A 26921-nucleotide genomic window follows, 5' to 3' on the forward strand; every position below is an offset into this window, starting at 1 on the left:
GATGCAACTATCATTAATGGTAACCCAATCCCAATCCTCTTGTATGCGGATGACGCGGTCCTTCTTTCCAGGACCCAAAATGGATTGCAACATCTAATCAATAGGTTCCACATATTTACTGAAAGTAGGAAGCTGAAAATTAATAAAGGAAAGACAGTTACAATGATATGTGGCAGGAAACCAAGAAAATGCAGGCCCTTTTTTTTTAGATGGGGAGAGATTAGAATCCGTCAGGAGTTTTTGTTACCTAGGCATCACTTTTTCAGGAGATGGTAGATGGGCCAGTGAACAAAAAAGTGTCCTTTTTAAAATGGCTAGGAATACAAGTTGTGTTTTTAGATTTGCTGCTAAATTAGGGAGTCGCAGAATTCATGAAATGTTGTCAATATATAATTCAAGATGTATAACACCAGCCATATACGGGGCCGGGATATGGGTATATAATGCCCAGAGTGCTAACTTGATTCAGCGCGAGGAGAACGTGTTTTTAAAACGATTAATTTGTGCCCCGGCTACGGCCTCAATTGAGATCGTACATAGGGAATTTGACATAAATTATGTCAATGATCTAATTGCTCTAAGACCCTTGTCCCTATGGCGCTCAATCTGGGCAAAGGAAGAGACAAAATTTACTCAGGATGTAATTACTGATTGCATAAAGCTCGATCGCCGCTCAAATATCCCCATGTTATGTCACATACAACACTGGTATAAGACACTGTACGGTCAAAACATCTTTAAAGATTTAATAACGGGGTCCGTGTTGTCGAAGCGGGAGCTTAAAGTTTCATTCATTAAATATACAGATGGGATTAGAATGGAAAGATGTGTAAAACAAAGTACGTTTAATCTCTATCTGGAGGGGGGGCGTGGCCTGGCGGCGATGTGAGTGGACGTGTGCCTGCGGAGCTCCCGCTGCCGTTAGGCCCATCAGCAGCTATCAAGGCGGAATTCGGGGGTCCGAGCTCATCACCCTCCTCCCTAGTGCCCCTGACCAGCTGGACACCGCGTCTGCCACAGGAGAACTCTGTGCCTGCCTGTGCGCCGGCAGGAACGGACAGCCGGCTTCCTGCAAGGGAGTCCTCCGGGTCCGTCCACCATCTTGGATCCGCGGAAGAGGCGACCTGCGGCGGAGCTTGGGCGACCCTGAGGCTGCCAGCGATCCCTGCCCGGAGCGACCCCCGCCCCTCCCGCACTGACATTCAGCGGCGCTCTCACCTGGGGCCGCGGCGGTAAGGAGAGGGAACGGAGAGGGGGTCCCGGAGCGGCGTGCAGTTCTGCGGCGCCCCATCCCCCGCGCTGCGGAGAGTGAGGCGGTGGGATCCGGACTTGGGCCCCAGGGTGGGTCAGAGACTTTGCTAGCCTCCCCTCCCCACCGGACTGTTTGGAGAGCCCGGCCCTGCGGAGCCGAGGCGGGAGGCGGTGGGGACAACCAGTGCGGCGGACTGCGGCCGAGGGTGCCCCCGGGGCACTGCAGAGAGCGGACGGCGCCTGGCTTCAGGGAGGCGCCGAAACAGTGAGCTTTCGCGTCGGCTCCTCCTAGGAGGTGAAAGCGGGCCTGGGGCAACGGTGTGTGTCCCTTTCTGGTGCTGACTCCCTCTGGAGGACTGGGGGCCCCCGCTGGTGGAACGCGAGGGGTCCTGCTGCTATACCTGGCTGGACAAACGTTGGGGGCGGAGAAGCTGTGGCCTGGGGCCCCCTGGACTACCTGCTGTGCCACGTGGGGTGTGCCGTAACGAGGCCGGGACCCCTGAGAGCGCTGAGTCTGTGCGCCGGTGCCTCCTGCCGCCTCCCTTTGTGTTTTGTGCTTTTGCCCTCGCAGCCTACGACGGGCGTGGGCCCTGACGCGGGCTGGAGGACGCCCTGTGGCCCACGCGGAGGATGACGCGCACGAACAGGTCCAGCAGGGCGGATTCTGCACCGGCCTCCAAGGGGAACCCGGTTACGGCCATGTGGGGCAAAGTGGGAGCACCGGCGGCCAGTGGTGGCCCACCTGCGGAGATGGCGGATTCCCCCCCCGGTCACGCAAGCGTTCATGGCCGCCTTCATGACCGACCTTAAGACGGAGATCGGGTCCCTGCGGTCGGAGGTACACTTGTGTGTCACGGAACTGCGGAAGGACGTCACGGACCTGGGGGACCGTGTGGACAGCCTGGAGAGGACGGCGGACACGCGCACCGAGGACCAGGAACAACTGTGGCAGCGTGTAACGGCCCTGGAGCAACAGAACATTGAACTCCAAATCAAGCAGGAGGATTTGGAGAACCGGGGCAGGCGGAACAACCTCCGCATCCGAGGCGTGCCGCTCGGGGAAGAAGGGGAGGACGTGATGGACTTTGTGGCGCAACTCCTCCATGAGGTGCGGGGCGACGAGGATGTATCGCCCCCCACACTGGACCGGGCTCATCGAGTGGCGGCGCCGGCGGGGAGATCGGGGCTTCTCCCGGACATCATCACGAGGGTGCATTTCTTTGTGGAGAAGGAGGAGATCTGGAAGCGTGCTAGGGACAAACCGGACCTGCAATACAAGGGCCACAAGATTCAGATCTTTCAGGATTTGGCGCCCAACACCCTGAAGCGACGGCGCGCTTTCCGCCCGGTGACGGAGAAACTGCGGTCCCTGAACATCTCCTATCAATGGGGCCATCCCTTCGCACTTATCTTTCAATGGGAGGGTAGGCGTAAATCCCTGCGATCCTACGATGAGGCGGCGCGACTCTTCAACATTGCAGGCTCTCCTCCGGGGAGCCCCTCCAGGCGCCCTCCGAGCAAGAGAACGCAGCTTACCCCGGACTGGACCACGGTGCCGAGGAGACAGCGGGCGACACCTGCCGACGTGCCAACAACGAGCCAAGCCAGGCAGGAGGTCATTGCCCACATCAGAGCGCTGGAAGAGGCGGAGACCGACCGTGCGGACCGCTCGCCTGTGGGACGGTCCTCAACATCATGAGATGGACAGCATACCTAAGTCGTTCTACCTGAGGTACTGTTCTCTTGTCCCCCTCCGGAGGGCGGGGATGGTTGCGGGGCGGGGGGGGGGGTTGCTTGGACTCCTGACTTCCTTCTGCCGGGCCTGGGATGGTGGGGGCTCCATACCCTCTAGTGTTCCCGGCCAGTCGTGTCCCACCGAGGCTGTCTCCTGGGGAGTGACATCCCGATGGACATTCAAACCCGAGGGTGTAGGATGCCCTACTGTGGAGACAGTGTACTTTGGCCCAGTTGGCCACATCGTTGCGGCCTAGGCCGTTGGTCCTTCAGATTGCTGACTGTTTGGCTTTCTTGTTCGACTTTCCTTTTTCTCTTTTTTCTATCTTTTCTTCCTTTCTCTGTTTGCTATGGGGGGCAGAGGATGGGGGTTGGGGCAGGGAGCGGGGGTGGGCCCTCTGGGTGGGGCTCTGGGAGGGTGGGTGCTCTGTCGCGCGTAGCTCTGCGTACTGACCTTAAGGACCCACATGATGGCGAGTGATTCGGCCAGACCCCTTAAGATTTTATCACTCAATGTTAAGGGCCTTAACTCGCCCAATAAGCGTCAACAGCTCTGGCATTACTTCCTGCAGCATGACCCGGACATCATTTTCATACAGGAGACCCACCTTCTCCAGGCAGATACGAAACGCATGGCGCACCCTAGATACCCCCTCCAATTCTGGGCTTCAGCAGATACGAAAACGGCTGGGGTGGCGGTTTTGTGCAAGGCTGGCATCAGGCGGGGCAATGGCAAGCTCTTCCGGGGTGGTGACGGCCGCTTCCTCAAGGTTTCGGTCGAGGAAGGCTCCCGCCGTCTTATGTTGTGCAATGTGTATGCGCCCAACCTGGCACAGGATCGCTTCCTTCGAGACCTCTTGCATGCTCATGTCCTTCGGGGCGGACCCTCGCTCATCCTGGGGGGCGACTTCAATTTGGTGTGGTGCCCTGCGCTGGACCGAAGTGCGGGCTCCTTTCACGGGGCGGGGGCGATGTCCTCTGCGCTGCGTAAACAGTTGGGCGACTTGGGTCTCTTCGACGCTTGGCGCTACTTCTTCCCCGACAAACGGGACTACTCTTTTTATTCTAGTGCGCATCGCTCTTATTCCCGCATCGATCACGTGTTCGTATCGCATGACCTAATATGTGACGTGGTGGATGTGGACATGTCGGACATCTCCATCTCGGACCATGCGCACGTAGAGTTGCACCTCCGTGACCTGCGGAGTGGTACCCCCAGGGAACGAAAGTGGCGCCTGCCCCCCCACCTCCTCCGAGATACTGCGGCGGTAGATGACATTCGCACGGCCATCGCCTCCTACTTCGAGTTTAACGACCTGCCGGAAACGCCGTTCCCGGTGGTGTGGGACGCCTTCAAGGCTACTATTCGGGGTCATATCACCTCTCTCGAGATAGCGAGAGCTCGAGAGAGACGGGCAGTGGAGGAGGGTCTGGTGGTGGCCTTGAGGGAAGCGGAGGCGCGACACCAGGAGGGGTCCACTCTGAAGGTGCGGAGGCACCTGGCGAACCTGCGGGGGCAATTGCGCATGCTGCGTGCGAACCGAGCGGAGAAATCTCTATTAGCATTAAAGCGAATGCACTTTGACGGTGGAGACAAGGTGGGGAAGCTTCTGGCGAGACGTCTGAGGGTCAAGGCGGCCAGATCCCACATAGCGAACGTGCTGCTCCCGGACGGGTCTCGGGCAACGGCGATGGAGGCTAAAATGCAGGCGTTCAGAGACTATTACGCCTCCTTGTACTCGGCAGACCCCGCCGGCGCTACCCCGCCGGAGGAGGTCCTGGAACACTATGGCGGGACGCGCTTGCACCCCGACGTGGCGGAAGGGTTGGAGGAGCCGCTTTCACTTGCTGAGGTGGCTGAGGCCATCAAGGATCTGAACTTGGGAAAGATGCCGGGCCCTGACGGCCTGCCGCTTTCTTTTTACCGGATCTTCCGGGAACAGCTGGGTCCTTATCTCCTCAGACTCTTTGCTTCCTTCGATGGTGGCCGGGGTCCCTCCCCGGACATGGGGATGGCGGAAATAGCTCTAATCCCTAAGCCTGGGAAAGATCCGGCGCTTTGCTCGTCATATCGCCCGATTGCGCTCCTCAATACTGATTTTAAAATTTACACGAAGATGCTGGCTAAGAGACTTGACCCCCACATGCCGGATCTCGTGGATCCTGATCAGGTGGGCTTCATCCGGGGCCGGCAAGGGGCGGACAATGTGCGGAGATTGGCCCACTTGGTAGGGAAGGTACATCATTGGCACATTCCGGCGTGCCTCCTGTCACTAGATGCTGAGAAGGCGTTTGACCGCGTGGATTGGGGGTTCCTCCAGGCGGTCCTCTGCAGGATAGGTCTCGGCCCAAGGATGGTGGCCAGGATCATGGCACCCTATGTGGAACCGAGGGCGAGGGTCAGGGTGAATGGGAGGTTGACGGACCCGTTTGCCATTGGCAGAGGGACACGGCAGGGCTGCCCTCTCTCGCCATTGCTGTTCGCCCTGGCGATCGAACCACTGGCGGACCTGATCAGGCGTAACCCGGACATCTGCGGCGTTCAGATGGGGGGGGGCAGGCCCATAAAGTGGCGTTATACGCAGACGACCTTATCCTCACTCTGACGGAACCGAGACGGTCCTTGCCGGCGCTTCATGAAGTGCTCTGTTCCTTCGAAAGCGCCTCGGGTTTAAAAATTAATCACGATAAATCGTGGGTGCTTAACCTCACGATCCCTCCAACCGAGGTTCCTCCCCTGGAGGTGCTGTGCCCCTACCGATGGACGGACCAACATATCGGATACCTCGGCCTCTCCCTGACTCCCTCTTTGGACGGCTGGTCGTCGCTCAACTGGGCGGAATGCCGCAAATCAGTTCTCGCTGATCTGCAGCGGTGGAAACCTCTTACCCCCTCGTGGTTGGGCAGGTTGAATGCGGTCAAAATGTCCATCCTGCCTAAAGTACTCTACCTGTTCCAATGCCTTCCTACGCCTATCCCTCTGCCGAAGATTAGAGCCTTGCAAAGGGACTGCACTCAATTCATCTGGGGGGGCAAGAAACCCCGCTTCTCCCAGGCACTCCTCATGGCCCCGCGGGATCGTGGAGGGCTGGGGTGCCCGAATCTGGTGGACTATTATTGGGCTGCCCACTTGCGGTTTGTCATCGAGTGGGGTATTAGACGGAGTGAGAAGGGGTGGCTACACCTGGACCGGGCGGTCACGGGCCGCACGATCTGGAACCTCGCTTGGACCCATAGGACGGGAAGGGCCCCTAGTGCTTATCTGGCGATTCCCACTAGAACGGTCCTGGACGTGTGGGACAAGGTGGCGGTGCGAAAGGGCCTTACGACTTTCCCCTCACCTCACACCCCCATAGAGGATAACCCGTGGTTTCCGCCGGCTAACCATACTACCGCCTTTCGCAGGTGGACACGAGAAGACTGCAAAGTCCTTACGGATCTCTTTGACGGAAGCTCCCTTAAGTCCTTTGGCCATTGTAGAGAGGAGTTCCGTCTTCCCCCGGAGGCTGAATTACAGTTTCTGCAGTTGCGCCACTGGGCCCTGTCAGATGCGATGTACCCGGGGGCCTCTCGGGCCTTCACCCCATTCGAGAGGCTGGCACGCTCCGGTGCGGGCTCGAAGGGCCTTATATCAAAAATGTATCAGATTCTGCAACATCCTTCCGCACCCCCTGCACACCCGTATCAGCGTCGTTGGCAGGAGACTCTAGGGGCTGATATTGATCAGGCGCAGTGGACCCGCCTCTGGAGGGATGTTCCTAAGGTGTACCGCAGTGTGCCGCAACAGGAAAATGCGTACAAGGTGATGACGCTGTGGTACTACACGCCCCAACGCCTGCACAAGATGTTTCCCTCTGTATCGCCCGGTTGTTGGAGATGCAATCATGTGCCAGGCGACTTCATGCACATTTGGTGGACATGCCCGGTAATCGCTATCTTTTGGAAGGAGGTGTTGAGCCACATTCGGGGGGTGCTGGGATTTCCCCTGCCTGATGCTGCTGGCACGATACTACTGGGACTTAAGCCTGTTGATCTGCTGGCCCTGACCCGTAGTGATTGGACCTTGGCGATGCAAATGTTGGGTGCCGCTAGACAACTTATCGCTCTGTACTGGAAGAAGGTGGAGGCCCCCCCTCTAGCTGTATGGTTCGGCAGACTGTGGCAGGTCGTTACTATGGAACTACTCTCGGCCAGGCTGCAGTCTCGCGCGACCCGCTTTGAAAAGGTTTGGAGGCCACTAGTAGCTTACCTTTGCAGGAGCGAATACGCTAGGAATATGCCCCCTTCGCTGCGAGCATTGCAACTGGTGGAAGATGCGGCGCTGCCCTATACTCCTCGCACCCTGTGACGCCCCCAATGCAGCGGCTGTCTCCTCTGCCTCTTCCCTACTCCTCCCCTGCTCTTCTTCTCTTCTCCTTCTCACCTCTGCTTTACTCTTTTGACGGCCTTCTCTTGGGCCTCTGGTTGACTGTTGGGCCCCTGGGGCTGGTTACTTGTTTCTGTTTGAAATGTTTGTACTTGCCCGCTCCGAGGGAAGGTCTGTAAGGCGGGGTATCACTGAGTTGTGCCGGGCAGCGCTTCTTGGCCCCCTTCATGGTTGACTTCGTGGGATCTTGCTGGCCGTTGATGTGCAGATCGGCGAGTGTGTTTGGACGTTTCGATTTATGCAATCTTTGCACCACGAATTCTTTCACGCGGCCGGCCCCATGAGGGTTGTAGGCTTATCGCTGTGTCACTGTGACCCTTTTCTTATGTGTGTCTCGAACTGAGGCTTAATAAACAGAAGTTGAAATAATCTCTATCTGGAATATATCATCAATGAAGGCTTCCAAACTTACCTTACTGTTGTTAGTACCAGTTCCCACCGTTTTGTGCTGACCCGTCTACGGTAGGGAATTGTGCACCACCTAGTGGCATTCCCTGCAATTAAGAAACCCGGTACCTGTTTTTGTCACTGTGATGGTAAATCCAAACAGAGTACTTGTCACTTTTTGCTATTTTGTAACTTTTATACTTCTTTTAGGAAATTTTACTTGAAACCCATCTTTTTAAAATACAATACGCGTAGTACAAAAACAGCGATGCAATTGATGTTTAATTTAGAGACCCCAGATGTATGTTTTCATGTGGCCACTTATATTTTAAAATGTATTTTTGCAAGAAAATCAATTATTGTATGAACTCAACCAAGGATGCATTTCTTATGACAGTTTAGCACCTGATTAAACTGCTTAGCATAGTGAACCCTTTATATATGTAGAAATCGAATACCTCTACCACTTATATCACTTACAGCACTTTATACTGCGAATTTGCACACGTCCTGCTAGTAGAATGTAGTGAGATACATTCCTAAAGTATTCTGATTTGTGCTGCTAAATGCATACTGCACTTTAGGAAGGATGGTACAGTTACTTTGCACTTTATTATGCTAATTTGCACATCTACTAATGCCGGACAAGTGCCGCTATTGTATATTGTACACAGAAAGAACGGTATAGCTGCTTTGCTCCTTATTTTTGCCACTTTGCACATGTATTAGTAGAAGTATGCTCCAATGTAAGCTATACATCTGTAAGGATGATATAATTAATTTTGCACTTTAATACTGCTAAATTTGCACATATATTAGTAGACAAACGTACTATAAAGCACTTTAAAGATTGTCGGATATGTGTTGTTAAATGTATATTGTATTCAAGTAATTAAGGCATTTGGCAAACCAAAACTGACACATATGTATGCTGTATCTATTTTTATGTTTGTTGCTATATGGTTGTATTCATACATACCGAATAAAGCATTTTGAAATTGACAGGCTGTGTAAGAGGAATGTTCAAACGGCAGAAAGCGCTCCCCCCTGGGGGGCATCCGGAGATCTTGGGAGGGTGTTTTAATGAGAAGAATTCTTTTTCAGTTGGTGTTTCTGCTCGAGGAAGGGAGAGCAAAAAGTGCATTTAACACGGAGAATGTTCATACACCGAGCATGTTCCCAATCGGCCGCTGACGAGGCACAGTTTACGAAAAAATGTCCTGTGACCATGCTTTTATATTAACCAAACACAACCTGCAATTAAGTTACTTGCATCCTTCTTTCAAAGTCCCCTTCCAGAATAAAAAGTTAATCCTTTAATCATCCAATTTTTGCCATCCCTCCGGAGGCAGACATTTTGTTTACCTGCAGAGTCTGAAATGAAAAGCTGAAAACAGCCAAAAGGTCCCCCTGCCCAAACTCTACTACCACACGCACAGCCCTATCACCCGTACGCATCTTGTCCCAAGGGCTGCATGTGCCATGGCTGGGCAGAGGGTTGGGGTGCCACCGTGTCTCGTCACCTCCCTATCTCTCTGCACTCGAGGTCTGCCGCAACTAACTGCAGCCGAGAGGGAGGGAGAGAGAGAGTGTGGGGACCAGTGGGAGGGGAGACAGGAGGAGGTGGTGAGGGTGTGAGGGAAGCAGAGGAGAGGGAGCAAGAGGAAGGAAAGGGTGGAAAAAGGCAGGGAAAGAGCATGACAACCTAAGGAGGGAAGGGGGCAGGTGGGTGAGAGAGAGAAGCTCAAACAGGGGAAAGAAAGGCAACGAAGGCGGGAAGGACAGTGTAAGAGGGACAGGTGGGCAGAACAGGGGACAGATTTAAAAGGGATGACGAGAGGCAGTCCCGAAAGTGAAAGAGCGAGGATCTCTTATCTTTATGGGGCCATGTGTTTAAACACAAGGCACCATAAAGATAACAAGCTCTCTCCGTGGACCCGAGGGGGGGCGGGGGTTGGAAAGTGAAAGCGCGCGAGGAGGGAGGAGTGAAGAAGCCCTCGGAATGCCTGTGCGCGCTGCCAGCCTCCGGACAGATGTGCACTGCGCGTGCACATCTCCTGTCCGGAGGGGCTGTCCAAAAAGCAGACAGGGCGTCAACCGAAAAGCCTCATTTCTAATGGGAAGCCAGTGTTTACCATGAACGCTGATGCTACCCAATAGAAATGAGGGGCGGGGCTTAGGCTCCCTTTTTGTTTACAAAATCTCTCCGAGGGCGGGGAAGCAAAGCTGCCACATCCACGTGTTGTATAATAAATCCAGGAATAGCTGAGTACAAGGCACAATTCCTAAAAAAAGAAGTGGGGGGATGCTGACGTCACGACAGGAGGTGACGTCATGAAAGGTGGCTTGCACTCAGTTGCAGTTTATAGTTATCGTGCTCCCGGTGGGAGGACGCCGTCTACCTGCGTGGTACCCTGACTCGAGCCCTGGCTGAGTAGATATAAGCAGATTTAATCTTCACACAAGAAACAGGTCTGTCCTCTTCAGCAGCAGTGGATGTACTGACTGAAGTTGGCTGATTATGAATGCCTACATTAGACATGGGAGGTCTAAGTGTTTGTAGAGTTTTATCAGCATCTGAACAAAATGAACAGTCATTCACAAATTTCTCTAATTGTTTGTCAATAAATGGCCACTAGAAGTATTCTTTCACCACATTTTTAGTTCTGACTACTCTGAAATGACCCTTGTGGCATACATTTAAAATTGTGTTCCTCATTCCTAGGGGAGGTATTACTTTACAGCCCCTTAAAATAATGTCTCTCTCTAGGGACAATTCATATCTTACATCCCAATATGCCTTTATCTCCTTTGACAATAATTCCTTCTTTGGCCAACCCAAAGACATATATTCCATTACTTTCAAAAGGTCATTATCTTTAGACTGTTCCATAGCCCATTCGTCTTGCTTAATAGCAGACAACCCAGAATTGTGTACTAAAGCTATCTTGAAATCACAAAAAGGGTCATCCTCACACGTTTCTAAAGGCTTAGGCAACCGTGACAAAAAATCTGCAATACGGTTGTCCTTACCTGGTACGTACACTATCTTATATGTGTAATCCTTCATCCACCTAGAAAACCGTGCAATTCTAGCGGAGGCAGAAGGTGTACCTTCAGTAGAAAGTAATTTAATCAAAGGTTTGTGGTCAGTTTGTAAAGTGATGGATTTCCCCCAAATAAAAGCTCTGAAATGGTCGAGAGCCCAAGCACAAGCAAGTGCCTCCCTTTCAATTATTGGGTACTTTAACTCTGACGGAGAAATTGATCTTGATGCGAATAAGATAATTTTCTCTTTACCTTTGCTATCTACTTGGGTGAGAACAGCTCCTAAACCCTTATTACTAGCATCCACTGTAACTAACGTATCAGAACCAGGGTCAAAACTTGAAAGGTGTGGAACCTTATCTAAGCATTCTTTTATGTACTGGAATTCCTCCTCACATAATGTATCATTAACAAATTTCACATTTTCTTTTAACAATTGTCTGATGTTAAATATCCTTCCTGCAAAGTTAGGTATAAATTTGGTGCAATACTCTGCCATCCCCAAGAAGGACATTACCATATCCTTACTACCCTGGGGACGGAACATTTATTATGGCATTAACCAATTCCACTTCAGAAATCATATGTCCCAAATATGAAACATTTCTTTCGCCAAACTTGCATTTGCTTTTCTCGATAGTTAAACCATTACATTCTAATATACCCAGCACTTTCCTCAATATTTCATCGTGCTAACTTTTATCATTTCCATAAACAAGAATGTCATCCTGAAAGAATGAAACCCCTTTTTCTTTTCCGAACAAATTGTACATTAGTCGTTGGAAGACTGCGGCCGCCGAAGCTAGCCCAAATGGCATTCGCTTATACTGAAAACACCCAAAAGGTGTAATAAATGCAGTAATTCTCCTCGACTTCTGAGACAGCAAGATCTGATGATATGCTTTGGAGAGGTCAATGGTTGAAAACCAAGAAGCTCCATTAAGACTTGAAACCATCTCCGTAATTTTTGGCAGTGGAAACCTGTCAACAAGAATGTTATTGTTCGCATAACGAAGGTCTACACAAAAAATGTTTTTCCATTGCTGCGTCGTGCGACTACAATTGGAGAAATCCAGCCCGATGATTCAACTGGTTCTATTACATCCAATTCAATCAATTTCTTAAGTTCACTCTCAACTTCGTCGCGCAGTACAATAGGCACCATTCTTATTCTATGGACTTTAGGTTTTGCACCTTCCTTTAGAATAATCTCATGTTCAAACCCACTGAGGGTACCCAAGGATTCCTTAAATACTCTAGGAATTTTTTCTTGAACCTCTTTACCACTTGATATTACATCATCGATTACCAAAATCTTCTCTCCGCCTATTAGGATCAAGGATTATATGGAGATTTCCTTGGTCCATCCAACCAAGAACTGATGGACCACTCTTAGAAACATACAATTTGCCTCTTGCTTTCCTTCCCTTAAACTCGAAGGACAACCATCTGAATCCGATGATATCAATTTTTTCTCCAGTATAACTTTCTGGATTAATGTCTGGTGAAGATAATTGTTCTCCAATTTTACCTTTAAATTTAGAAAGCCAAACATCTTCATTTATTATAATAAATGGTGATCCAGAATCTGCATAAATTCTAATTTGTACTCCACCAATGCACATATCACATTCAGGTTTCCCTTTTGTACTTTTCTCATCAATATTCAATACGAATCTCCTTTCTTGAAGATTCAAAATGGATGATTTGTCTACTTCCTGATTCTTGTCGGGGGAGCCTCCAACCTCTGGCAGCCTTCCATCTGGTCTGCCAGCCTTGGAAGCCCTCCCTCTCCAGTTAACTCTGCCAAAAGTCTGGGGGTCATTATTAGTAATGACCTCTCTATGACTCCTCAGATTAGTGCAGTGGTGTCCGCCAGCCACTTTCAACTTAGAAATCTCCGGAAAATCTCCCGCCTTCTTACCACCGAAGCTCTCACGTTAGCTCTTCTGGCGCTAGTGATTAGTCGACTCGACTATGCTAACGCGTTGTACGTCGGCATTCCCGAGTACCAATTGAGAAGACTCCAGCTGATACAAAACCAAGCTGCCCGTCTGATCTTCCACCAGCCAAAAGATCAGCATGTCCGCCCACTCTTAAAGAGTCTTCATTGGCTGCCGGTACCCGCTCGCTGCAAATTTAAGTTAGGTTGCACGATCTTTAAGTCCCTCTCTGGTTTAGGCCCCTCTTTTATTTCTTCCCTTCTCCATTCTTACACTCCTTCCCGCAACCTACGTTCATCTCAAATGGCTCTGTTATCCGTCCCCAGGTTCAAGAGGAAAAAACATGGGGGCCTGAGGTTTTCTCTTCTGGCTCCATCCCTCTGGAACTCCCTCCCACTTTCCCTCAGACTTGCACCTTCATACTCTGGTTTCAGATCACTTCTTAAAACTTTCCTCTTTACTATTTCATACCCTTAGATTTTGTTTCACATCTTTTTCCTCTACGCCCCAGCACAGCGCCAAGAAACCTAATGGTGTTAGCCGCGCTCTACAAATTATTTTCAAATCAAATCAAATCAAATCATCATTCTCACTGCTGCTGGAAGTTGTCTCTTGAACACACTTCACCTATATTTTCTTCCTGCGACAATTTTCCGCAAAGTGACCTATCATTCCACAGTTCATGCACTTCTGTTTAAGAGCTGGGCATGATTTACTATACGCCAAATGATCTCTGCTACCGTAGCGATAGCATCTCCTTTTTTATTTATTTTATTTTTTTATTTTCAAATTGCAAAGTACGTACAAATTCACATCAAAAATCAGGCGCCCCCTCCCACCCCCACCCCCCAGCAGCAAGAAAAATACATTGTGTAATTGGAAAAAAGGGCCTATATGTACACTAAGAAAGGAATCAAGGATGAGGAAAAGTGACTGGAGAAACACAGAGCGGAAGTAAACTCATATATGTAACAACTACATTGGGAAAGAAAGAAGAAAAAACAAAAAGAAAAGAGAGAAAACTAATCGATCAAACGGGCACCGAGTAATACAAAGACGAAAGTACACAAGCTAATCAGTCAGCCAATTAGTAAGATTTTCCCACCCCTCAAGGCCTTTCTTCCGGCCCCAGCGTCCCTTTTTGGTATATACTGCTATTTCCAAGTGATAAGTTGCCACAAATCTAGCAAGCCATTGAGAAAAGGAGGGGGGCTCTGGATCTAGCCACGCTGTAGCAACACAGATCCTCCAAACCGCCATTGCTATGAAAGTTAATCCCTCCTTTTTCAAGTGTGGTGTTTCTGCTTGTGTTCCAATCATAATGGTGGTGGGGTTCAAGGTTATCGGCTGAGAGGTGACTTCTCTTAGAAGCCCCTGTATTCGGCTCAGTGTGGGTGAGAGCTTTGCGCAGGAAGCAAATATGTGTATGGAGTTGGCCCCGAATTCGGCGCATCTAGGACAAAGAGTGCCTTGGCCGGTCCCCCACTTTGCGATTTTGCTAGGAGTAATATACAAGAAAAAGATTGTTTTAAAATGCTGAGCTTGTAGTTTAGCTGAAAGTAAAATATTTTGAGAGAGGGTGAGTGAATTAAAGAAAACATTTCTAGGAGAATCAAGTTTAGTGTGCCATTTGCCTTCGATAGTTTGTAGGTCGTCCGGCGTCTGTCTATTTATGATACTATATAGAAGGCCAATTCGAGGGGTCAGAGGTTTGCGCAGAACGTTAAGAAGTTCCACCTCCATGAATCCAGAGGTGCCCCAGACCTTCCTAGAGAGAAAATCGTAAATAGACAGATATTTAAAAGCGTCCTCCTTCTTGAGGCTAATTTTAACTAAAAGATCAGAGAAGGGTATAACTCCCTCGTTGGTAATTAGGTCACCTAGTTTTCTGATACCAGCCTTATGCCAGTCAGAAAAGTAAGCCCTTCCAAAAATATCGGGGAGGTTGCTATTATTAAGAATTGGGGAATAATGATTGTATCTGCCTATACCGAAACATCTACGGATGCTTCGGAAAACCTTAAATGAGTTAAGCAGAGTCTTGAATCTAACCTGTTTAAAGTATCCGAAGGTAGTTTCTCATAGCAGACACCCCCAATGGTGCTCCCCAACCAGTAATTGGAAGGGGGAAGGCAGTTCTGTAGTGTAGATATCAGAATGTTCTTTTATTAACTCAGAACTGTATTGCATGACCGCGGCCCAATAATACAGAGTGATGTTGGGAAAGGCCCAGCCTCCTCGGTCTTTTGGCAGGCATAGTTGTCTGAGTGCCCTCCTGGGTTGTGAATATGCCCAAATAAATTGTGTGTATATTTGCTGAAATTTCGTAAGGTTGGCTTTATTAAATTCTAAAGGTATTGTGTGGAAATAATATAAAAGTTTAGGGAAATAGGTCATTTTTATGGCATTACATCTGCCAACTAAAGTAAGATGTAAGTTGTTTATTTGCTTCAGTGCTTTCCTAGTTTGTGCGGTGAGCGGAAGTAGGTTGTGGGAAACAACTTCGTCCAAATTAGAAGACATAAAAACTCCTAGATATTTGGCTTTAGGTACCACCCTATGGTCAGCCCAAGAGATTTGGCTGTTTGTTATTATCTGGGTCTTGTTTTTATTAAGACCATAGCCAAAAAGCTTTCCAAATTTACTTGCCTCCATTTCCAGGCCCGTTATGGCTCTTGAGGGATCTGGTGAGGTAATAGCCAGGTCGTCTGCATATGCTAAAATTTTGGTACTACAGCCTTGGTAACTAACCGGTGGGATGTTATGGTTGCTTTCGATCTGTTTAATAAAAGGGTCCAAATACAGGCGAACAACAAAGGGGAGCAGGGACAGCCCTGCCTGGTGCCTCGGGAAATCTCCAATTGCCCAGTTAATTGCCCATTTATAGAGACACAAGCCGAAGGTTTTAGGTAGAGTGCCTGTACAGCCTGTATAAACTTTGGCCCAAAGCCCATCTTCTTCATGACAGCCCACAGGTATCTCCAGGATACCCGATCAAAGGCCTTTTCGGCGTCTAGTAGTGTTAATGACATCGGGTCTCCTGCTGCCTGTGCGGCGTCAAATAGGGTAATGGCTCGCCTAACATGCTCTGTGGTGCCCTTTTTCGGGATAAACCATTGCTGCCACTCAGATACAAGGGATTCCACCACTGAGGAGATTCGGCTTGCCAATATTTTAGAAAAGATCTTGGAGTCGCAGTTGATAAGTGTTATTGGCCTATATGAACTCATTTCAAGCGGGGATTTATCTTTTTTGGGGAAGATTGCTATCCTAGCATTAGACCAGGAGGCTGGGAGCGAGACCCCGCTGAAGATAGAAGTTACTAGCTCCGCTAAAATTTTTTGGATTTGAGGTGCAAAGACCTTATAAAATTCCACGGGGATGCCATCCAACCCAGCGGCTTTCCCATCAGGAAGGGACTTAAGAGAATCCTGTATCTCTTCCCAGGTAGGAGTTAGATCTAATGCATCGCTGGTGTCGGTGGAAAGTGTTTGAAGATTAATCTCGTTCAAATATCTAGAGATGTCATTCTCAATTATATCAATCGGGTCTTTATTCTCCTCAGTATATAATTTAGCATAAAAATCCTGGAAGCCCTTACGTATCAGATCGAAATCTTTGGTCTCTTCTCCTGATTGGAGTTTAATTGTGTGTATCTCGTTGCTCGAGACCTGCTGTCGGGTCCTAACCGGCAAGTGGTGCCCAATGCGATCACTACATTCATAATTTTCTTGCCGTGTACCAGCCCATTTTGCAGCGGATTTTTCTGAGAAAATTGCTCCTATTCTAGCTCTGGCCAGTACAACCTCATCTTGGATATCCTCGGTGTTTAGCCCTGCTTGGATAGCTTGGGTTAATTTTGTTTCAGCAGTCTTGAGCTTCTCCTGAAGATTGCTTATCAGAAGCCTCTCCTTTTTATTTTTGCCCACTGAAAAGCCAAGAGTCTCGCCCCTGATGCCTGCTTTAAGTGTGTCCCAGACAACGGCCAAGGAGGCTGACCCCATGTTTATTTCTAAAAAGTCCTGTATCCAACCCCGCATATGTGTCTGATATGTTGGATCCTGTAATAGGGCTTTCTCAAAACTCCAGGTAGAGGGTGTACTAGGTTTTCCCAGCCCCTTGGTGTTAAGAATAAGAGGGTTGTGGTCAGACATAAAGCGCGGGGCTATCTCAATGGTGCTGTTGTTAATGAGAGAGGACGATATAAAGAAATAGTCTAGCCTGACAAGGGTGTGATGAGGGGCAGAGTAGAAAGTGTAGCAGGGGTGGGAAGGATTCAGGCTAGCCCAAGCGTCTTTTAAGTCATGCGTCTCCACCAGATTAGTCAAGGCATGAAAAATCAACTGTTATCAGTCGCCCAATTACTGGGCAGATGTAGGTTGAGGTCGCCACAGAGAATTATGGGAGTAGGCCAGTGAGCTAATTCCCCTTATACTGAGTTGATAACAAACACCAGGATCATCCGTATTACTACCATTTTATTTTTATTGAATTTGTATTGCGCACAGCTACCCGCAATGGGTTTCCCGGCGCCAGGGACAGACTGGAGAGAGAAATCAGGTAGCACTAAAAGGAATCATAAGGGAGGAACAAGTTAAAACAAGAAAGTCTTCAACTTTTTTCGGAAGGCCAGAAGAATAGTTTCTGTTTTTAGTGCCAATGGGAGGGCATTCCACATCTCATAAATTGAGCATAGTGTAAAGGGGGGACTACCAGGAAGAAAGCATTCGGTTATAGCCCATCTGCCGAGAGGGTCCGCTTTGACCCGAGGAGTATTAAGAGGGAGCCTTTTTTCAGCCAGGATGCCCACCCCCCTAGTTTTAGATCTTTGAGAGGTTGCCCCCAGAACTTTAAACCCTAAAGAGTCAAGCAAGTATTTCTGTGAGCCTTCGACGTGTGTTTCCTGCAGGCCATAGATGTCGCCCCTCAAGGTTCTGAGACCCTGAGACACACTTTGCCTTTTGGCGCGATCATTAAGCCCACAGTTGTTAAAAAACGATTCCTAATGTGTCTGTTAGCCATTTAAAAAAAAGAATTGTAGTAGCCGTTCGGTGCTATGAAATATACGGTCTACTTGTATGTACATATGGTGACTAACAGGTGGATTACAACAAATTTCTGTGCCCATTTTTCCAATAAAAGTGCGTACGCCCGCCCCTCCCCCCCCCCTCCTTCTTCGAGCAATCAGGTAAACCCTGAATGATGACAGTCTACATGAGCCCCGGCCATCCGTCCCGCCGGAGTGAGAGAGAAAGGCCCAAGTTAAATTCCTCCTCTACATCTAACATCTCAATGGCCAGAAGTCAGAAGCCCTAAAAAAGTTTTGCTGTGTGTAGACTGACAAAGTAAAGAAGGGAAAAAGAAAAAAAGATAATGACACAGAGGTATCGGTGCGTGTGAAAGAAAAAGAAAAAAGTAGTCTTTAGTAGTCTATAGTAGGCCCAGAGCCGGGGCAGGCAGCATCAGCTAGAACTTAATTCATCTGTTGCTTCTTTTAGACTTCAGCTCGTCCAGGTATTCCCCAGCTTTAATTTCAGATAGGAAGATTTTGGTAGTTCCATTGGAGATGACCTTAAGTCTGGCGGGATTCATGAGATACACGTCCGCCCCTTGTTGCTGAAAAGGTATGATTAGTTGTCTGAGGCGCCATCTGCGCTCAACTGTCTGATGACAGAAGTCTGGTTTAGCAAAGAAAGTTATTCCATTGGCACCTTTTTTAGAGTTGAAGCGGACTTTATCATAAATCATCTCTCTGAGAAGGAAATTTCCAAAATACACCAGAAACACCCTTGGATGCCCTCCAGCTTGGTTATGTTGTCGCTTTAAATGAAAGGGGAAGCGATGCGCCCTCTGCACTTCACGGTCCCAATCCCAGCCTGGTTCATCAGGGAAGGACTCTTGAAGCAACTTGACAATGAAGTGTCTTGGGTCGTCCCCCTCCTTCCCTTCAGAAATGACAAGTAAGAGTAAGTTGTTTCGACGCTGGCGATTATTCTGATCCTCCATCTTTGTCATTAGGTCGACCATACAGGCTGTGCTGGACTCCCCGAGTTGCTTGGCGGCAAGGCTTTCTGTCTCTAGGTGTTCTGTTCGTGCCTCTACCATGGTAACACGATCGCTGATGTCGGAGCAGGTTTTGTACAGACGCCTTAGCCCACCTTGCAATTTCTTGGCGGTGTTTTTGGCAGCGCGGTTATCAACCCGAACTTCTTCATGGAACTCCTTAATTGAAGCTATAATGGAAGCTAAAGTGGGTTCAGAGGAATCGTCCAACAGATTCTTTGAGCTCCCCAACTGGGTCGAGTTGTGGTCATCCTCATCTGCTGGGTATGACATTTGGGAATCGGAGTAATCCCATTTTAGCTGACTGCGCTGCTTACTCTTGCTACTCTGCTTCTTAGAGCGCTGAACAGTGCCCGTTTCCTTGCATGAAACCTCACTGTCTCCTTCACTGGTGCCCTCGGACAGTTCATCGTTTGAGGAGGAAGGAGTGCCGTCTGAAACGGAGAAAAAATGTTCCAAACCTGCCTCAGGAGTCCAGGGGTTTTGAGAGCTGGATGGCACCACCAGGTTTTGAATGACCCTATCAGTCCCGTCTGATTGTGGATTGTTAATCGCCTGTGGATTAGGAGCGAGGGATGGGGTCTCAGGGTGGGGGGTTTTGCTGCCATTATCCAGTACATGAGGTACTGGAGGGCTGATCAGGTAGGGAGGTTTGAGAGAGAATGTCTGCCTCCTTAATGAGTGCTTTCGGGCTGAGCAGAAATGCTATGATCATTTTCTTCTGGGTCAAGTATAGGCCCTCCACTGAGGCTCTCTTTCCCGGCACTTCCCTCTTGCTGTAAGACTGCTGGGGGTTTTAGAATTTAGCGTGGAATTAAGGTGAGTCTTTTTGAAACCCAAGACAATTTTTGCCGGGGGGGGGGGGGGCTACATCAGAGTTTTTGGAGTCTTTAGCCACAATCCCCCCCCCCCGGTTTAGCCATCAGTTTCGCCTGTTGCTTAGGCCCAGAACTAACCCCAGATCTGTGACTTGCAGCTCCTCCTGAAGCTCCTCCTGATGTGACAGCACCGACAGCCGCAATAGCCGAGTCCTTGGAGTTCTTGGATTGGTTTGCGGCAACCGGTGTCTTTGTTTTGGAGCCTCTCCGCACCCCTCTGGCGCTCATGATGCTCCTGTTCCGGCTGCTGAGTGAGCTTGCACTGCGGTACACTCTGCCTGTAGCCGGGAAAACAGCGAGGGAGAAAGCGGCTTGGAAAATACTTGCAGCCGCAAGATATAACAGGATCACACGTGCCTGTGGGCTGGAAACAGATACTGCGAGAAAAAGCAGCGCCTCCAGCACAGAATTGCCAATCCTTTGACAGTCGGGAATTATAGGTGGGGGAGCCCCAACTCGAAAGAAAGTCTTTGAGGTCCCGATCGGCTTCTGACCTCGCCGAGTCAGCCTCTGCATCTCTCTCGCTCTGGCATCTGACCGGTCTGCGCAGGGCGGCTGGCCGAGCGTAACGCCTCCGGCGTGAGCAGCCGAGTGACGAGGACTCACGTAGATTCCATCTTGCTCCTCGCCATGCCAGCGATAGCATCTCCAATCTGTGTTATTTTGCTTCCAATCTGAGTTGTTTTGTTTCCATTTCTTGTCATACTTATTAGTTTTTTCATTTTTCTTATGACTAATTTTACATACTTCTGATCTTTCTTTAGTAGGTACCTGTACTTCATTTGCACACCTCCCTGACATTTCTGCCTTACGTACTAAATCGCCATTTATCCACAAACGGTCTTGAATTTTACTGTTATTGCTGTGCATCACCACTTGATCTCTTATAAAATCATCATGGTTATCTCCAAATTTGCAGTCGATGGCTAACTTTTTTAGTTCAGCTACAAAATCATCTACAGTTTCTCCTTTCAGTTGTTTCCTCTGGAAAAACTTATAGCGTGTTACCCCAATACAAACTTTTGGCGTAAAATATTTGTCCAGATCATCTAATGCAGCTTGGTAAACACTAATATCACCACTAACAGGAGACTTAGGCATTCTGTTGTAAGTTTTCAATCCTTTGGGACCAAGAGATAATAATAAAATTATTTTTTTCTGTTCTGCAGACATCTTTTTGTTCTCATCAACTGCAGAAATATAGTTGTCAAAATACTCTTTCCATTCTGTCCATACCATTGTTGGTTCATTTCCAGATACCCAAAAGCTATGAGGTGAGTTAATGGTGAAATTCTGTTGAGCCATCTTATATATTTTTTTTATTACTGAAGAGATGCCCTTCTTGTATACAGGTTGACAACTCAGATTTAAAAAAAATAACAAACAACAAAATAAATGAGGATTCCCACCTGTTTCTTGTGTTTCTCTTTAAATAAATCAATGTTCAGTCTTCCGATATTTTTCTGCTTAATTTCCAGCCTTCCGATATTTATCTGCTTGTTCTGATGCTCGGATCTCTGAGCTAACAAAAGTCCAAAATGGCCCCTACTTCGGGTCACGCTGCGTAACCTCGTCGTGTCAGGAGGCTTGAGGTGTTATGATGTCGTGCGCTAGAGTTCATCAGACGCACATACTTGGAAGACGCTGGAACGAGCACAATGGCAGCACTCGCTCTGACTTCCAAACACGCCAACGGTAAACAGTAAGTGATCCTTCTTTTAAAAGATGCACAAGTTACCAGCAACCTCATACGCTCCCAGTCAAACTATTCAATGACTAAAATAGATCGTAACATCCAAATCTCCTTGAAATGAAGGCCAAAAGTACTTATAAAGTCAAATAGCGGACCGACTGTCCCACGCTAAATTCAAATCAGCGGACCGACTGTCACACGCTAAACAGTAAATTAAAAGTAGCGGACCGACAGTCACACGCTAAACTGAAGAAAGCTTAAAAGAGTACCTTCGTTTGAAATGGCTTCATTGTTGACTTCACGAAGTTATCCAGAAAAGCAGCTTCGATTTTTTTTTTTTTTAAATATATAATCCTTAAATTCTGTTTAGTAAAATGGATTCAATCCGCCAACCCGTCGCCACAAATTGTTGTATAATAAATCCAGGAATAACTGAGTAGATATAGGCAGATTTAATCTTCTCACAAGAAACAGGTCTGTCCTCTTCAGTAGCAGTGGATGTCCTGACTGAAGTAGATGGAACATAATACTAAGACATTCTAAACTCCATGTCAATAGCAGTTTACCATTAAAAGAAAACAATAGTACAACATAACATCACGCTCGACCTAAAAACGCCTGGGGCTAACTTAATCTCCACGCCATCAGGGGGTGGAGACTGGGCCTCCAGGCTATGTCTTTGCCGAGCTGATGACATCCCAGCCTTCAGGGCTGTGAAGTTCTCAGCCGGCAAACTCATAGCAGGCTTCTTTGGGCCCGGGAGCAAATCAGTCACGTGACGTGACAGCAGAGCTGCGGCTGTATTGGTGAGAATGTGGACTCAGAGTGCGACAGTGCCCTGCGTTCTACTTTAGGAATTTCTTTTATTATAAAATAAAATGTGATCTAAGCAGTCCCTGTGTTCTACTTTGGGGATTTTTTTTTATTTTATAAATAAAATAAAATGTGTAATCTCTTCTCTTGCAAAATGTACCTGTGGCGGAGCCCCGACGCCCTCAAAGAGAAACCACCACTTCCTATGGTGTTCTCTAGGGCCATATATTATGTTTTCAGATCATATATAGCGGAGCCCTCCAATGCCTGTTTTCAGATTAAATATCATCTAGATGTCCCCGCGGAGCTTTTTACATAGTGACAATAGCCCAGAATGGATCCGGTGAAGTAAGTCATTTGGCCCTCATGTACGATTTTCCTTCATGCCCTCCCAGATTTGAGTGCCGCCAGCGAAGGGCCCAGTATATTCGTCAAACCTATGGTATACTGTCGTCCTTAATCATATGAAGAAGACGCCCCGTAGAGAGTGTCATCTGAACTAATCCTTGAAGGACTAATTTCTAATTTCTAATTTAAAACATTTATACAGCGCAGCGTACACCTTGCGGTTTCTTGGCGCTAGTGGTCAGTTCGACACCTGAGGAAAATCAGACCTGTAGTGGGTAACGAAGGGCAATTTATACAGGGAAAGCTTGGTTGAAGAGAAAAGTTTTTAAATCTTTGCGAAAAGAAAGATAATGGGTTGCGTAGCGAAGATGGTCGGGAAGGGAATTCCAGAAAGTGGGGGCAAGAGTAGCGAAGTTGGTGCCGCCCCACTTTTTACGTTTAAAACGTGGGGTTTGGAGAAGGGATTTGGAGGAGGAACGAAGCTCTCTGGTGGGGACGTATTCCTTTAATAACGAGGAAATGAAGACAGGGGCAGTGCCTTGTCGAGCCTGAAAAACCATACAACCGGTCTTAAACAGGGAACGTTCTCTAACAGGGAGCCAGTGAAGCTCTTTAAGGAGGGGTGTGGAGTGATGGTACCGTGGGAGACCATAGACCAGGCGAGCCGCCTGGTTCTGAACCAACTGGAGTCTCCGCAGGCTATATGCTGGGATGCCGTTGTAGATGGCGTTGGCATAATCTAGCCTCGAGATCACCAGTGCGGCCATGATCAACTTAAGTGCCTGTGGGGAAAAGAAACGGGAAACAGAGCGGATGGTGCGGAGGGTGAGAAAGCAGGAGGAGACAACGGAACTGATTTGTGAGTGAAGAGTGAGCTGGTTGTTGATTTTAACCCCCAGTGTTTTAACTGTGGGTGAGGGAGTGGGGGGGGGGACCAAGAGAGGGGGGCCAGAAACAGGAATTCCAGGGACTGGACGAACCACCGGTGAGAACCAGCTCCGTTTTATCTGGGTTCAATTTCAGGTGGTTGTGGTTCATCCAGTCCCTAATGAAAATCATGGTGGATTGGAAGTTAGAGACAGAAAGAGAGGAAATAGACAGATCAAAGAAGAGCTGGAGGTCATCAGCGTAGTTGTACACGGTAACCTCCAGCTGCTGAAGAGCAAAGATGAGGGGAGAAATATAAAGGTTGAACAGCAAAGGAGAAAGAGAAGATCCCTGGGGGACACCACAAGTGACAGGAAGTGGAGTGGACGTGAAATCGCCTAGCCGGACCGCCTGAGTGCGGTCCCTCAAGAAGGAGGACAGCCAAATCAGGGCTGAGCCCTCGATTCCCGCCGCCCTGACACGGGACAGTAAGATGGTATGGTCAACCGTGTCAAAGGCGGCGGAAAGGTCGAGAAGCACCAGCGCCTGATGTTTGTTGTTGTCCAATCCCTTCCTGAGGGTGTCCAGGACCGAAACTACGACTGATTCGGTCGAGTGCCTAGGGCGGAAACCGGCCTGACGGGAGGCCAACCCACCGTTGGCCTCTACATGGGTGCTGAGGACTGCGGTGACGTGGCGTTCCAGCACCTTACCCAGATAGGGCAGCAGGGAGATAGGACGGTAGTTGGCTGAGATGGTAGGGTCAGCGCCGGGTTTTTTCAAGATGGGCACTATAAAAGCTGTTTTGAGTGCCGGGGTCACTACTCCCTGTGCAAGAGAATTGTTAAGAAAGGTGATGGGGACTTCAGGGCCGGAAGAGTAAATGTGTTGGAGGATTCGGGCCGGACAAGTGTCTGCCGGAGAGCCCGACTTTACTTTGGGGAGTATCTCACAGAATGAGACCACAGTGAGAGGGGGGATGGAGGAAAGGCAATTGAGGACAATGGGGGGGGAGGGGTCCACAAAGGCAGGTGAAGGGGGGGAATGTTGGCCTTGATGGTAGTGATTTTTTCTACAAAGTAAGTATTGAGCTGATCACATAGTGACTGGGATGGAGGGATTTGGGATGAAGTTCTATCGGAAAAAGCCAGATTATTTACTATGCTGAATATTTCTCTGGATTTATTTTCCGCTGCCACTATTTTAGTAGAAAAATAGGTGGTTTTGGCAGAGAGAATTGCAGATTTATATTTAGTGAGTGATTGGAGATAGAGGGTTTTTGATGCAGGGGAATAGTTTCTTCTCCACTGTCTCTCCGCCTGTCGAGCAGATAGTTTTAGCTCTTTTAGGTGGTCGTTAAACCATCTGTTAGAGTCCTTTTGTCGACGGATGGAGATGCGACGCAAGGGGGCTACAGAATTGCAGCCAGCAGTCAGCCAGGTCTTAATGGCATTGGCTTGAGAATAGGAGGAGAGACCGGAGAGAGACGGAACGGAGGTACGAAGCAGGGAAGACAAGGCAGCAAGGTCAACTCTGTTCCAATTCCGTGCCCAAGTGTTTCTGACGTGTGGGACTTTGGATGCAAGATGGTGAGAGATAGAGAAGGAAATAAGGGCATGGTCGGACCAACAGCAGGGGGATACAGTCACCGGGGATAAATGAAGGTTAAGGGACCAGACCTGGTCCAAAGCGTGCCCATGGGAGTGGGTGGGGACAGATATGTGCGAGAGAAAATTCAAAGAGGAAAGAGATTCGGTGAACTCTTTAGAAGCGGTGCACTCAAAGGGGTCCGAAGGCCAGTAATTGAAGTCGCCTAGCACCAAGACCGAGGCGTAGTTGACCACCAGGTTGGCCAACAGGTCTTGAAATGCTGGCAGGAATAATGGAGAGGACTGGGGTGGGCGGTACATGAGAAGACAAGTGATAGGGGGAGAGAAGGATAAGGAACGAACCACAAGAAATTCAGTGGGGGCGATGGGGGAATAAGAAAGGATTTGAAAGTGTAATTCTGACCGGGCGATTAACGCCACACCGCCGCCGGCCCTGCCCGCCGGGCGATCGGCGCGCAAAGCAATATAGGAGGGGGGGAGGATAGCCAGAAGGACAGGAAGGGAGGAGTCACAAAACCAGGTTTCGGTTAGTAACAGCAGGTCGGGCTTCTCAGAGTCGAGCAGGGTGAACAGCTCATGATGATGTTTGACCGCTGACCTTGTGTTAAGTAAAAGAACAGATAACGGTGGAGGAGAGAGGGGGGGGTCAGGCAAGGGGGGGTTCAGCGATGGAGAAGTCGATCGGACGAGGAATGATCTGGATGTAGAGGAAGGGAGAAGACCTAACGAAGCGATATGTTTTTGTATGAATTCTGGAAGAGGCCAGTCTCCTTGGAGTGAGGTGAGCTCCTTGGAAGAATAGGAAGTATATAGGGCATGGGGTCGTGCCCCGGGCCCCGTCCGGCCGCGGACGGGCGCAGACGGGCTTGCCTTAGGCGCGCCTTCGGCGCGCAAACGGCGAGCCCGCTGCGCACGTCCGCTGCGCTCCCTGGGGTAGCACATTTAATAAAGGGAACCTAAAGGCGGGAAGGGGGCGTGGCCTCAAAGTGGGCGTGGCCGAGCGTGGAACAGGCCGAGGGGAGGGGGTCACGTGAGCGTTTGATCCGCTGCACGGCGCCCTCGAAGTTAGGATAGCGGTGGGAGTCCAGGTAGGTTCAAAACACAGGCATATATTACAAGTGACACAAAATAGTTAAAAAACGAGCACTCCCGGCTATTTTGCGTCAGGATACAAACAAACACCCCAGCGCTAGCAGCTCAGCGCTTATGAAGGGCGGGAAGGGGGCGTGGCCTCAAAGTGGGCGTGGCCGAGCGTGGAACAGGCCGGGGGGAGGGGGTCACGTGAGCGTTTGATCCGCTGCACGGCGCCCTCGAAGTTAGGATAGCGGTGGGAGTCCAGGTAGGACTAAGGCTTCATGTCTTGTTAAACATATGTTGGTAAGTGTGAGTACCTTATTTTGCGCTCATAGACCAGACGGAATAGACTTCCACTGAACTAGATCATGCATGTAGAATACAGCGCCATATCCTTTATTAGATCAGACACCGCGCATTCACTATCCTCTTCTAAGACGGGGTTTTTGATGTTCTTCTATATATGTACACCCTGTGCTCGACACTAAGTTATATGGAATCTTTACAACCCCCCCCTCAAGATTGCTTTTATATATATATATAGTCCAACCCTGTGTGACTCCTCGAATATATGGATTGATCTCTTTTGGCTAAAAAAAGAAACTTGGAAAAGAAAAATGATATGTAATTGTATGCCATATGCCATATGCCACCAGAACTGAGGTTTAAGGGCATCCATCTTGTGTTTCGGACATATATCTACATAGTTGAACATGCTAGGAGCTTTGAATTCTTTTAGTGTGCATATTGAATGAGTTTTGAGAAAAAGAATGTGGATCTGTGTAT

Source organism: Lissotriton helveticus, chromosome 9 (assembly GCF_964261635.1).
Source record: "Lissotriton helveticus chromosome 9, aLisHel1.1, whole genome shotgun sequence".
Classification (NCBI taxonomy): domain Eukaryota; kingdom Metazoa; phylum Chordata; class Amphibia; order Caudata; family Salamandridae; genus Lissotriton; species Lissotriton helveticus.